The 13665-nt window shown below is 33.2% G+C and overlaps 2 long non-coding RNA genes across 17 annotated transcripts; one reads left to right on the top strand and one right to left on the bottom strand.

Annotated features, from left to right (window-relative positions):
• The first annotated feature begins 1571 nt into the window (after nucleotides 1-1571).
• Nucleotides 1572-11899, top strand: LOC113725905 (uncharacterized). Of its 16 annotated transcripts, XR_011838946.1 has the most exons (9): nucleotides 1572-1940; nucleotides 2486-3175; nucleotides 4187-4315; nucleotides 4476-4537; nucleotides 5653-5725; nucleotides 6665-6725; nucleotides 10762-11023; nucleotides 11220-11334; nucleotides 11451-11899. It is a non-coding gene; the product is annotated as an uncharacterized lncRNA (long non-coding RNA). The 16 variants fall into 16 exon arrangements; XR_011838945.1 differs by lacking the exon at nucleotides 10762-11023; XR_003457426.2 differs by lacking the exons at nucleotides 10762-11023; nucleotides 11220-11334; nucleotides 11451-11899 and adding an exon at nucleotides 6864-7132 and having other exon boundaries at nucleotides 2486-2923; nucleotides 3095-3175.
• LOC113720950 (uncharacterized) lies at nucleotides 7520-11570 on the bottom strand. The gene is made up of 5 exons (XR_011838951.1): nucleotides 11438-11570; nucleotides 9887-10031; nucleotides 8665-9139; nucleotides 8357-8582; nucleotides 7520-8279 (listed from the first exon to the last, which is right to left on the bottom strand). It is a non-coding gene; the product is annotated as an uncharacterized lncRNA (long non-coding RNA).
• Nucleotides 11900-13665: the final 1766 nt, after the last annotated feature.

Genomic DNA, 13665 nt, shown 5'->3' with positions numbered 1-13665 from the left:
ATATTTTGTTTGGCCGGAGAAGAGCTGTTGTTATTGTTAATAAGAGCAAAACTAGAGCAAAATTCCATTGAAGAGCTAAAATTTCCAAATGTTCTATTTGAAAAAGTTACTAGCACTTTTTTCTTCAAATTAATTTAACCAATAATAGGTCATAAAATTGATTCTCTATATGATGATGAAAAACAAATGAGGCTTGCAGAACCCGTTCATTTAGGTTTGCCACTTTATTGCAATTCATTTTGAGCTTATAAATTGTCCCCTCTAAATTATGAAAAGATATTCATGACTTTAAACACTTATTCTTTTGATAGTTTTGACCTTTTGGCAACCAAAAACGAAATTCATATCAAATTCAACCCTTTGGCTCCAAAATTATGTTCATTTTTTACGAAGAATTTTTGTATTAACAGGGATAGAACCTTATGAACGATACAGTTAGATGCCAAAAACAGCTTATAGTTCTTTTTTTTTTTGGAGACGTAAAGGGAAAAAAAGAAGGAAAGAGAAGGAAAAACTAAAAGAAACATTTTCCAGTTAAAATTTTAATATTTTGTAAATTTTGAGTTTTATTTTTTTTCAATGAATTTTCATGCTTTTTCTTGAGTTTTGAGTATGAGGAAGAAATAGACAATTTTTTGTTAAGATTAAAACTAGATGCTTTATTTTTTTAACCCAAAAAACTATAAGCTATTTTTCACATTTAACTTAATCATTCGTGAAACTTTACCTCTGTTGATATAACAGTTTTTCTGTAAATGAAAAGGTAGTACATCATTTTGGAGCCAAAATGTTAAATTTGATATAGAAATTTAGTTTTTTTTTGTGTGTTAAAAGGTTAAAATTGTCAAAAAAAAAAGTGCATAAGGGCATCGCTATCTTTTCATAATTTAGAGTGGATATTTTGTGTAATTCGCGAACACAGAGGGTAATTTACTACTAAAATAACATTAGAGGGAGGTATTTGAGGATGAAACCTATGTTAAATTCACTCATCTTTTGTACTGTCAAATACTCCCTCCCTTTTTGTATAACTGACGTTTAAGAAATTTGCTCTAATGTACTTTTATCTGTCGTTTTATTATCCCCATACAATATTAATTATTTTTTCACAATTTTACCATTTTATCTCTCTTTTCCAATAAAGGGTTCTTAATTACTACTCTAGTTTGGTGGAAGTTAGTTTGCATTGCTTTTGGTCTAGTAAAACAGCACCATTTAGTACTCTAATGAGAGAAAATATGGGTGAATTGGATAATTAATGAGGGTACAAAAAGAAAGTAGTGTACAGATTTAAGCAATGAAAAATTTTTCTTAATTGGTGTGCAAAACCTTAAACGTCAGTTATAAAAAAAGGGAGGGAGTACTTAGGAACATTATTAACATATCTAGTCTATTGGGGAATGTCATTGTTCTCAATTGGGTTGTGATTGCTGATGTGGTGCGCTGCTATTGGTTGATTGGTGGTCGTCCGCCTGTGCGAATTTTCAATTGATGGTCGTCCGTTCCCACGCGTGAATTCTTTTCTGAATAAACATGTGGTGGGTAGACTTCCTCTCTCCGTAACAGCTTTTTTTGGTGGGATTTGACAGGGGTTGGGCTCGATGCATCAAAAGTCCCCTTTTTCCCTCTTTGTTCATCGACCGTCACTTTCTCAAACTCTTAGAACAACTCTCTCTCTCTTTTTTCATCTTCCACCTGAGAGCAACAATAACCAAGATGGTTTTCTTCATCTTCGAAGCTCTCCCTTCTTCTTAGAGAGGCTCTTTGTTTTAAAGTTCTTCTCTCCCTGCCAAACTTTAATGGTTGTCAGGGAGAGGCTATTTGGCAGGGAGAGAAGAACTTGCAGGTGAAATATTACAAATTTAGCAGGGAGGCTATTTAGCATGTTGTTAGCAGGGAGAGGCTATTTGTAATGGCTGTCATCATGAAGCATGTTGTTGGTAATGTGGCTTTGGCAGAAATTACGCTTCTTCTTTCTTGATCTTGCCACCGAAGCTCTGTTCTATCTTCTACTGTCAACTTCTCCATGATTTCTTGTCTTCTTTCCCGGGATCAACCTGATTCTACTGATGAGACTGGTTCATTTCCCTGTTTCTCCTTCTTTCTTGCTATTTCGTACAATTTTTACCAAAACTATTTTCCCCCTGTGGTTGCTGCTAAAGCGGTGAAGCAGTGATTTGGTAATGTGGTCGTTGGGCTCCTAGCCCCGTTGATATTACCATTTTATCTCTTCTATTCCTCTTTGTTTCTTGCTTCTTCCTCTGTTGTCAGAGAGTAAGTGAGCTGGGGGGATTGGTTGTACCTTTGTAGAGCACCGATTGTGGTCAATCTTCTTTGTCATTCATTTTCTTTTCCTTTTGTTTTTCCTTTCCTTTTTCCACACCACACGATTTTTCTTTTGGGCGATGGGTTTACTCTTATCTTTTGAGCTTCCGTACATTCGCTCCCTCATTTTTTTTTCCTCTCTTCTGTCTCTCCTCTTCAGAAACTGGTGCTTCATTACAAAACCTCAAATCAGCTGAAATACAAGCCGAAAAGAAGATAAGCCTAAATCCATGGAAGCTCATAACATTAACAAAGATTTCACAGTAGGATGCATACTCTCCATCAAGACCCCTCTTGGAGAAGAATTTCAAGGCCAAGTCTTGACCTTTGACCGCTCATCCAACACACTTGTTCTTAATATCCTTCTCCTCCTGTTTTATCAAGATTTTCCCTTAAAAAGTTTCATTTTTTCTTTTCAGTATTTTCGCATGCATTTATAGTATTTATTATGAATTGGTAATTTTTCTTGTGGGTTTTGAAATTCTTTAACTTTGGATTTGAAAAATACAAGAAGGAATAAATTCAGGGCCAGGGCCAAACAGGAATATTAGGCTATTGAAAGCCAATTACATCAAGAAGTTTACTTTTTTGGGTCAAGGTGAAGACCCTCTTGGTCTCAAGAAATGTTTTTATTGATCTTAATAATCTTCAAGCCAGAGAAGACTCTGCCATTACGTATTTCGAATTATTTTTTTTAATTACTGAACAAGTTCTGGTTTTGGACTATTTTGTGATTATTATGGTTGATTTTATAAGTGGCATTTTTCAGGCAAGCTGAGTTGGAGGCTGAAAGATTTAGGATTGCTGTTACAGCTGAAGCTCGGAGCATTTTTTATGCTCTGTCCAAAACGTAAGGTTTTTATGTTTGTCATTTCTTTATTGCTGTTTCTTGATCTTCTATTACCGGTTTGACTTTCTCAATATGATTTTTTAGTATATTTTATGAATTTTGTTCTTTCCTCTTATATTGGTTGAAAATATTAATTCTTTGCAGTCTTGACTTATTATTTCTATTTTGTGATAAATAAGTTCTGGTGATGCAAAAAGCAGATTTTTGCATGAACTAGATGGCATGTTATTTCAAGAATTAACTGTGGTTATACAGCTCCAAGTGTCTATCGTCATAAAGAAATCTTTACTAATCAAAATAATTGTTTCCAGTAAAAGATCATAGATGTTGAGTAGATGGTATTGCTTCCATTTAAAGGTACTATCAGGTTTGAGATTCTTAATTTCATAAAGTTCATTGGGCTATTTGAATAGCTTAGCCTTGAGCATCAGATGCATCAAACAACTCCATTTCAGAAGTAGTGTTAGATGCAGAATTGGAGAGCAAAACTGCTGAACAATCTTATTCCTGTGCGGAATCTCCTTTTTAATTCTTCAAGTGCCATTGTGCACTATATGAATGTTGTACGCAAAACAAATCCATCCATGTTGTCTAAATTCACGAGAAGACTAACATATTTCTTCTTGCTACCTTCTTGCCAACACCACTAAGGGAGACGTCAGAAGATGATTAAAGCTTTTTTTAGTGAAGCTGAAAGAAAAAAGTCAAAAATATGTACTGATATAATAGCTGTTACATGATTCTAGAAAATGCAGCATTTAAACTAAGATCATGTGTACGAAATATTATCAGTTTATTTTGCCATGGGAGATTATTATATTGGGGAACATAGCAACCTTACTGACAAAACAAGGGAGAGTTGTTCTTGCAATTCTTTAGCTATACTGTTTTGATTCCACTGCAGTTATTCTTCATGCTTATTTAGGAGCTTTTCTGGGGAGTATAAACAATCAAGTTTCCTGAATCAGAACTTCTGTATTATATCCTAATTTCCTGTCCTTTATTGCATAGGGTTTGCCACAAGCTTTGTTAAGCAGAATTGGATTTCTAAAGGAAATGCTTTTTCTTCCAACTCTTAATACGGGAGACGAGAAAGTGATTGCTGGTATTGCTTGCTTGATGTTAGAAATTGGTCAGACAGTAAGTGTTCGAAGTTCTCCATTCAATAGGAGTTTTCCTTCTTCATGGCTTGCTTCTTATAGAATCTTGATTCCAATTTAGATTTCATAAAATCATAGAGTGGTACTAATGCTCGTCTGATGTGGCCTAAACTGGTTTTTTCTGATATGATGTATCCTAGGCACCATCTTTGATTTTGAAAGCAAGTCTTGAGGCAGTAATACTCATGGATGCTCTGTTGAGGTTAGATCTTGAACATTTGACAATGATGTGCTTAAGGAGATAACGTGTATCATAGCCAGAGGTGTGTGGGGTCGTATTGGTTCCTCATACTAAAACGTATAAATATCTCGTGATTTCAAATTTTATTGTCTTTAAATATATATTTGATATTATGCATTATTTATTTGAAAAAATGGATTTCTGTAAATTTAAGTTATTTGTGAAGATATTACCCTGTGCTTTATCATGCTCGCAAATTTTACGCTTGGAACAAGTACCAACTATGAAGTTCTTAATTAGACGCTGTGGAAAGATTAATAATTGTACTTTCAATCTATTTTCCAAAGGAGAAAGCCAAAGAAGAAATTTAGTCAATGCTCACCGAGATATAGTGCCCGACATCTTCCAATCATAGCAACCGCCATTAGCATCGTCTCTTATTTTTTCCAATCATAGTCAATGGATTGTAGGAATGAAAAGATTAACCTCTAAGTGAAACTTCATGTATAGGGGAATATCTGACTGTTTTGCTAGCAATACAAAATAAAAAACAATTGGTTGCGGCCAGATTATCTTTGCATTTTGTCCCTTGGTAAGTGTTTAGTTGTAAAACAAGACATATTGTACTAATGTTGGAATCTTATTGAGTTTGTGTAAGTGTGACTAAATATAATGTATATTGATGATATCTTGGCAATGAATACTCTTTCTCAACTCTTTTTGATGCTCCTTTTGTTCCCATCATGATTCTGTTGTTTGGTGATTTCTCAAATCATTTTCTTGGTTTTGTTCTTGTTCTAGCTTTTATTTGTTTAAGCTATCATGGGACATCTTTTTTTATTTTAACCCTTTTGATCATTTTTTCCTCATGCTAGATGGCTACCAAAGCACATAGAAATATGGTAATTTCTTCCTGACAAAGAAGAAAATGGTTGACTTAAGATATGCATGTTAGTAACTGTACTTCTTACTACAATTTAATTTGTTTGATTGAAGCGTTTATAAGGTTCCTAAGCAAGACACAGAGAGCATCATCCAGAAAGCTAATTCTTTTGACTTTTGAATCTTTGAATACCTGTGCATCATGGCTATGGTAAAAACTGGGTTCTAAATTTCTTTTTTGCTTTTCAAAATAGAAGAAAATTGTGCCCAAGATAAAGGTGCAAAGGTGCAACGGTTTATGCATAGGCGGTCTACTATGAGAGAGAGGTAGCCAACTATTTCACACTTTTGAATAGCATTTTATAGCTCAAGTAAGTGAAATTAAATTCTTGGCTTCTTGTTTTCGTAGTTTTGTATTAAAAAGTTTGATTATGCCCACAATGTGCTGCTTGCTTTAGTAAGATGTTTGGTGTGCTATGTAATTAAGTTTCTTAATCATTGACTTTAAAAATTTGGCTACTAAAATAAGCACAAAAATTTCTATGGTAGATTTAATATAAATTGGGAACCTAAGTGGCGTGCCACTTTTGCTGTTTCATTGGAGCACAAGGACTTGACAATTTACGAAGTGGTTTAACTAATTAAATAGCTGAAATGGTTTAAAAAATGTCTTTTTCAAAAAGGTGAAACATATTTAAATTGTAGCACTAAAGAAGTTGTCATTTTCTTTTTTTATACAGTATGTATTATACAAAGTTTTTTTTGCTTTCTTCTTTTCTCGAATTCAAGTAAGAACTTATATACAACCCATAAGTAATGACAAAAAGGTGCAAAATATTGGCTGATTGTTATCTTGTCCTTTTTTTGGGAGCACAAGTAGGAATGCAAAATTTCGTTTAAATCCATTTGACAAGTGTGCAGTTTCAAACCTTTAAACTGAGATATACAATTTTTATACTTAGTCTAACTCAACCAAATAAATAGTTGTGTATCTGCTTGGTGACTTTAAGTGTAGAGATGCTTTTATTATATTTGATGAAACAGGAATATGAAGCCTCCTTGCTGAGTTCTTACTTTATGTTATTTAAATAGTCAAAATTAGTTCAAAAAATAATATTTGCAAGTCTTCTATTCTACAAGTTCCTATATTCATTTCTTGATGTCTCTACCTTTTATGAATTCCAAAGAAATCGAACTTCTTTCGGCTTTTGGTGATTTTAATTCCAAGATTCAAAAATAGTTTTGAATAAGTTTCAACTGTTGCAGGTAAACAAGATTAAAGTGATAAATTAAAGTGATATTTTGGCCTCAAATGCCATTTTGAAAGGTATTAATACCTTTCTTTGTTGTTATCATGTGCCCAAAATATTTCCATTATATATCTATTTCATTTGCTTTATCATATCTCATTTGTTATGTCAATAAGGTTTTAAACTTGAGATAACGACTTGTTATCTTATCACAGACTGGAAGCATATGCAGTTTTTCACTCCCGATTGTGTTTGAGTCTTGTATCTCTTACTATTTACATTAAAAAAAGGAGCCTTCATGGGTGTTAGTAGTTGAGAGAATAAGGGTACGTTTGGTTCTACAGAATTAGAATTGAATTAGAATTGAAATTCTATAGAATTAGAATTCTATGAATTGAAATTTCAAGTCATTTCAATTCTTTTGTTTGGGAAATGCATAGAATTGATACATAATTCATTTGAAATTTCAAATTCTTTGTTTGGATGGGAGAAGAATTCATTAAAAATTAGAATTGTTTCCAATTAATATTTCCTTACATAAAAAATTTCTTTTTTTTACTATATAATAATTTTTTAACATTTAGCTAATTGTTACTAAAGCTTTAAGGAAAAAACCAATTAGTGCCTTTAATAATTTATTTTTTCTTGCATTTAACGAATTGTTAATAAAGCTTTAAAAGAAAAAAAATTAGTTCTTTTTTTGCAAAAATAAAAAAATTCTTTTATTTTAAATTAAATTATATTAAATAAAAAATAATTGTATATTCTAACTTAAAAAGTAGTTAATATTTATCGAGTTAAAACCTTGATACTTTTTTAAAGTTAAGAACTTTAAATTTTAGAAAATCAAAAGCCTACTCTATGATATGAATTGGGAGGAAAGTCATAACTTGTACCTATTATAAATATTTGAGTTTTGTATCTTACAAGAAATTCCAATAGATGAATACGCAAACAAAGTATTTTTAGCCAAAAAAAAAAAGAGAAAGAAAAGCACAGTTATACATTGCTACTATTTTTCAATAAATGGCCATTCTAATATTAAATTAAGTTCGAATAAATTCCTATCAAATTTCAACTTCCATGATGGCCTTGTCTAATTTGATAGTCAATAAACATTGCTCGTGCTAAAGCATTCCTAAATTGTGTCCACTCGCTAGTTGGTTGTACTGTTCGAATTCGATTCTCGTTAATAGCATTTACACCACCATCATTATTTGGACCATCATCTTCCATTCCATTTTCCTCATCTTCATCTTCCATTTCATCTTCATCATCAACCTCATGTTGTACTCTTCGCATCTCAGCATCAACTTCATCCAAGTAAGGGTCATTTGGTTGTTCTACTCGAATAAGATTATGAAGGATGGCACATACATTAATTATCATGACATGAGTCTTAACATCAAAAAAAGATGCATCTCTCAAAATGGCCCACCGCTTCTTGAACAAACCAAATGTCCTTTCAATCACATTTCGAGCAATTGAATGTCGAAGGTTGAATAACTCTTTAAAATTTTGAGGCTTGCTCCCACTAGCAGACCACTCACTAAGATGATATCTAACTCCCCTATATGGAGCTAAGAAACCGGAGCTATTTGCATAACCCGCATCAACAAGAAAGTACTTGCCTGTAATGTTAGACAACAAATTATTACTCATTTATAGTTAAAAGAAAAAAAACACTTGATATCTAATTGTCACATACCCTTGGGAACAATTAATGGATCTGATCTAACTAATGCATCCCGTAGAACTCTACTATCTGCTGTAAAATCTTCCTATCCAGGCAATACATATGTAAATCTCATGTCACGGGAGCATACACCTAAAACATTTGTTGCTATCTCATTCTTCCTATTCCTATATCTTCCTTGATCTCTAAGAAGAACATGTACCTTAACATAAGTACTGTCTAACGCTCCAAGACAATCCTGTATTATAAACAAAATATCATAAGTTGATGAATCTTATAGATATTATCTTCATTAACAAATATCAAAAAATATTGATTACCTGAAACCATTCCCACTTTTCATGTTCGTAACCTTCCATTTCCGTTTCAGGCTGGATAAGATAGTGTCTCCCCAATTTTATGATAGCACATAGAACTATATTAAAGTATCGACTAACTGTCTCACCTGATCTTATGAAATTAAAATTGACAGTGCGATTCTTAAAGTTATGAGCAAGAACATAGAGAAACATTGCAACTGCTTCTTCAACAGTAATATTTCTAGTATCCCTCAACCCACAATGCTCTCTTAAATTTGTACATAAAACAGTAAAACAATGTTTATTGAGTCTAAGTTGCTCTACACAAACTCTATTGTTTCCATAGTAAAGACGCCTTAGATATATTTCACGTGCTACTTTAAAGTCCAAGAAAGGCTACTAATGTGGCTACTGTTACCATATAATTTGCAACTACCACTTTTCTCTTTTTAGTTTTTTGCTCGTCTCCTTCCTTATCCATGTCAATATCCAAATTCTGCAATTCAAAATCACGACAACAATAAGAAAAGGTAAGTCAAAAGACCAAATTTTAAAAAGTGAGTGTGTTAAATTCTACATAGTCAATTGAAGCTAAAATGATAGCTAATGAAACCTCTGACATAATAATCTGCAATAATATTTTTGCCTTTCCCGAAATATTACATTTACAGCTTGTGAATACAACTATTGACAGAAACAAATATATTGGCTTATACACCTTTAATACTTTAGAGATCGCTTAGGAATTAGCTACAATTTTGTAATTCATTAGTTTGTGCAAGTTGTTGGTAAACATAATTATTAGCTTCTGTGATTCATTGCTATGATTAGGTTAGTGTTTCGATTTGGTACTGCCCATTTTGCCTTGAAAAACAAGCTTGGGAAACTATTACACTCAATTCTGTGAGTTACAGAACAAAAGATTAATTATCTTCCCCTTAAAACTCCTCTATATAAGTGTGTGTGTGTGTGTGAGATAAAGATAGCTATTTACAATTTCCTAACTAGCAATGAATTGCAGGGAAGGCCCAACTGTTACACCACATAAGCTTTAAAATATGCGTAACAATTGATTATATACAGAAACATACACCAAAGAACTGCAGGACAACTGTTCTAGTTAGTGTCAAAATTGAACCGTTATTACCAGGCTCAAGAGTTGAAACATGAAAGCCAGAGATAGAGCTATAATTTTCACATCAAAAACCTATTCACAGCATTCTAAGTGCTTGAAAATAAATACCTTTATAAAACCACAGATACAAGGAAGACTGAAGTGACGATCTTCAGCCTTTAAGCATACCCAACTTCATATCAGCCCACAACTTTGCTATCAAGAAGAATGCACCGACTTCACTTAAATGCAAGGCAAAGTTAAACAAGCCTTCCTGTAACATATTAGGAACAATCAAACACATTTAAATATACGCTAAGAGAGAGTGTGTGAGAATTTATGACAACATTAAATAGTCCAAAACAAACATTCATCACATTCCATGTCCATTGACGAGAATTTAGCAGCCTTGAGCTGATACATAAAAGATTTTTCAGGCCCTAACAGCAAGTTTTTCAACAGCCACTGCAGTATAGAACTAAAAATTCGCTCTGTCAAAGTAAATTTGTGATTCCTTCTATGATTCTAGATACTAAGTTAAGAAGAGTAGAACTGGTTTTAAGAAGATTTTTTAATCTGACACTTGGTCATAACAGCCAACAGCCTTGGAGTGTGAACTGGAGACGTTATATACTTGATCATAACAGCCAACAGCCAACAAATTTATGCGTATTGGTGAAATAGATTTTGTTAATATAATACAAGTTTTAAAGAGATGAATTCTATCATATACGATAAAAGCAAAATTGATTTTTCATTTTCTTATGATTGCAGGAAGATAGTGTTACTGAAACGAACCTTCATTTTTTTTCACACAAACTGTTTATGCTTTATTAGGATGTGTTAAAACTTTTGTGAATATGAAGACTACTTCCTCGGTAAGAAAGTGAGTTCCAATTTGTTAGCTACTACTAAGAGCAAAGAATATGCAGTCTAAAAGGTTTAAGCTATGTTGATCTTTAAGTAAAGCATTTTTCACCTTTTTTTCTTAATATACATTTCAGCAGCCATTGACCAGGAAAGTTGATAATTAAGCTCTAAGGCTCAGAGAATTAAATTCAGCATTCCCTCATTTTCTCTCCTCAATCTCACACAACACACACACAAGAGAGAATTAATGGAGCAGATCCAACATTTCAGTCATGAGCATCCCTTGATATTGAGCAAACTCAAAGACGATGAATTCTCTGATGAGAAAATTAGTCGTTGCAGAGGCTGTTCACTTAAAATTTTGCCAGGCTCAACCTTTTATTCATCAATATCTAGGTATGTTCTTCATATTACACACCATCCACCATAAGAAACAAAAGGGATCACAAAATTCCAATCAAATACAAATCAACCAGAATTTCATTCAACAATTTACTTGTCTAAAGACAAAACAACACCAAAAATTCAACAAGAAAACACTAACAAAAAGGTTCCCTTTTCATATCATGATTAATCCTTTCAACTTTTACAGTATGAGCTCTCCAATTTTCATCAAAGTTCAAGGGAAAATAATCAATCAAGTGACAGTGGACAATCAGAGCAACAATGGAATACAAAAGTAATGATCAATGAATTTTGCCAAATTGGTAATGAAATTTCATTCTTCACTCGTCGAATCAATTCTCAATTCATTCACTAAAAGAGAAGGGGAAGGCTGACAGAAACTAATTAAAACCCCATAATTTCAACCTGTGTTATGCAGTGGCCAGCACAAGTGGAGGAGGCGGCAGCAGGAATGCTCCAACAGAGCATTAGATATGGCGATCGATAATGGGAAGAGAAGAGAGACGTTTGAGTTTTTTCCATCAATTTTATAGTTGACCAATTTTTGAGATTTTACCTGTAAAAGACCCGCGTATTGACCCGATTTAAGAGTTCAAGCGTGGAATTGGAATTGGAATTCTTTGGTCCAGCCAAAGAATTGAAACTACGGAATTCGATGTATTTAGAATTGCAATTCAATTCTAATTCTATAGGAAAAATAATACCCCAACACAAGAATTGAAATTGAGGTTTCAATTCCAATTCTATGGAGAACCAAACGTGGGCATTTCATAGCCTTTTTGTATTTTTATAATTTATACCTTTTGGAACATTAAGAATGTTGTGCTGATACTGCTTTCTAATGGTAAAATCTGGTGGAGAAAGAAATCCAGCAAGTCCTGTAACTTACAATTATACTTTTCGTTTTGTTTTTAAATGAGAGTCCATTTCCTCAAGTCTGCTAACATGGATGCACTTCATAGTTACAGTTTTAGCGGAAATTACTTTTGCTAATTGTTTTAGAAACTTTTGAATGGATAAATACGATACAGCTTTATCTAATTTTGAACGGATGCATACAATGTTTATGATTTAGCTTAATATAATTTGCAACAATTATGTATTTTGTATAATTGGAAAAATCCTAAATAATTGGGCAAACTAGAAATTTAATTATGTACCATGCATAACTGGGCAAACATGAAAATTTTCACCGCGCATGGCGCGGTGTTCTCCTCCTAGTTCAATCTAAACTACATGTAAGTTCACAAAGAGCATTGATTGGTTCGTGAGCTTCTCTGCGATTCCCAACCTCGCCTTCTTGCCCTTGCTTTGCTTGGAAGTGATAGAAAAACTGGCAACCAAGCTAGGTCCAGCTTAGAATGGCAACCGAGAGCTTAAAAAGGTTTTCCTTTTCATCTTTAAGTCTAATCGAATCGAAATTCAAACTCAAAACTACCATAAAAATAAAAATAAAAAAAAGCAAGCACAAAATAATGAACTACTAATTCTTTGGTGTCCGAGATCCACTAGTAGTGCTTGACCCCCACAAGATGTGCATGATTGAAAATTGCAAATAATGCAAGGAAATTGGGTTAACAACCTTAGTCCTTGAGTTGATTTCTTGGTCCTACAAATTTTCCTCGAACGTTTGTTTGCTTTGGTGTAGTTGTTCGTCTTTATTGCTGGAGCCGTGTCTTCGGCTGCTTGAGGTCATTTTCTTGATAGGGATTGTCACCGACCAAAACCGGGCATGAAAATGAAGGCCTTTTAACATTTATCCACTCAAAGTCCTAACTTAATTTCAGACCAATGTGATGATGACCTTCCAACCACTACCATAGTTTCACCTAGCAGCAGTCTTACAAATTCTTCCCCGTATGTAGGAAACTAGCTATTGAGACACCATTCGATTCTATGCGTGTGCAATTTGTCAAAAATTATTTTTAATTGAAAGAGTCACAAAAATAGTGCAAGTGTATTGTACCGAAAATATGTACAATTGGAAGTAAAAGAACCGTTACGTGAGAATGGGAGGGAGATAATTTTGCTTCAGTAGGTCTGTGTGTCAGTTGATAATAGAGATAAAAGATTAATGGATAATAGAAGTAAGAGTTAATGAATAATAGAAATAAGGGTAAATTTGAAAAAGATACACAGGTTTTATTATTGTAAAGATGTCAACGGAACCTCATATCACAGAAATTATAGCCCAAAATTAAGCCTTAAATCTGGTTAAGTATGAAAAATTTCTACATATTTATATAAATAGCTTTGATATCATTAGTCTATTATTTTCGATTATACCTAAATCTGAGTGATTTCGTGAGTACCAACATACATATGTATCCATGTATATGAAGCAAATCCAAGTTGGCATGATTGATCAGATGGGATTAATGTATCAAGAAAGAAGCAAAGATCCCGTGTCCATCCGCTGGTAACACTTTTAGGTACAGATTAGACGTTGGAAAATATAATGCATTACTGCCCTCAATAATTGAGAATTCCGCCTCTTTCTCCGTAACAAATTTGAAAAGTATAATGGTTTCTTTTTTCTAATTAAAATCTGGATAATGTTGCGCTGAAGTCGCAGCTCCCTATATGCCACAAGCAATAGTTTCTTGTATGACAATAGTTAATTCCTTGTGGAG

Source organism: Coffea arabica, chromosome 2c (genome assembly GCF_036785885.1).
Source record: "Coffea arabica cultivar ET-39 chromosome 2c, Coffea Arabica ET-39 HiFi, whole genome shotgun sequence".
Lineage (NCBI taxonomy): Eukaryota > Viridiplantae > Streptophyta > Magnoliopsida > Gentianales > Rubiaceae > Coffea > Coffea arabica.
This window is presented reverse-complemented; position numbering and strand designations above follow the sequence as displayed.